Below are 1,032 nucleotides of genomic sequence, written 5' to 3' on the forward strand. Positions count from 1 at the left end.
GCTGCCAAACTCCTAAAACTACGCAAGATTTTTCTCCTTCTCAAAAAGAAAAAAGACAGTTTGCAAAGATAATGTATCCGGACCTGACACCTGAGCAAACCCAAATTTGTCACTAATTCTGCCGATAGCTCAACCTTCTCTTTTTCTTGCCTCATCTAGCAACAAGCAAACCGTGATGTGAAATCGCTGACAGATTTATTGCAGGGAGGAAAAAACCCCCCCAAAAAACGTTGCCTTGAGGAGCATAGTTTTTTGGCAAAGTATCATCATATTTCTTGACATCTGTGTAATTTCCCTTAGCCTAAGCAAAACATATCATGCCATTCTCTCACTCTCTCTCTCTCTCTGTTCTCCGTGGTGAGACATCACCAGCCACAAATGAGCATTTTCAGACTGCTGTTTTGTGGTGATTGGTCACTGACCTCCAAACCATCTGAATCCACTCCACTCATGTAAAAGACTGTTTTGAAACCTCCTCTAAAACATGAATGCATAACAATCGAAATAACAGTGACGTTTGAGCTCAGAGCAAAATACAGAACTCTACCGCCAAGGAAGCCACTACATTACTGCAGATTAATATTGTATGTTGCACATCATATGTTTGCCTGAGATGAATTTAAAACAAATTGCTTTTTTTTTTGTTTTGTTTTGTTTTGTTAAACCTCCCCTTAAAAGACATATCTGACAAACTGAGCATGGCATACAGCATATTATTTGAGCAAAAAAAAAAAAAAATTCTCACAGACAAACTTTAATCTATTTTTCTCATACCATCTCCTTTAAAAGATACATCTGATAACCTCACCATAACCACACATATTATTTTTTAGAAAAAAAAAAAAAAAAAAGGTCTCATAGACAAATAGTAATCTTTTTTTCCTGATACAATCTCTACATGGATTTGGAAAAACAAAACAAAAAAAAAAACAACTAAAGCTTCCACAGAAGGCCTGAATGAAAAACTCCCAATCTGGGTCCCCCCCCCCCCCCCCCCCCCCCCCAGCTTGATGAAGAAAGAGAGGTGGATTT

This window comes from Chanos chanos, chromosome 1, assembly GCF_902362185.1.
Source record: "Chanos chanos chromosome 1, fChaCha1.1, whole genome shotgun sequence".
NCBI lineage: Eukaryota > Metazoa > Chordata > Actinopteri > Gonorynchiformes > Chanidae > Chanos > Chanos chanos.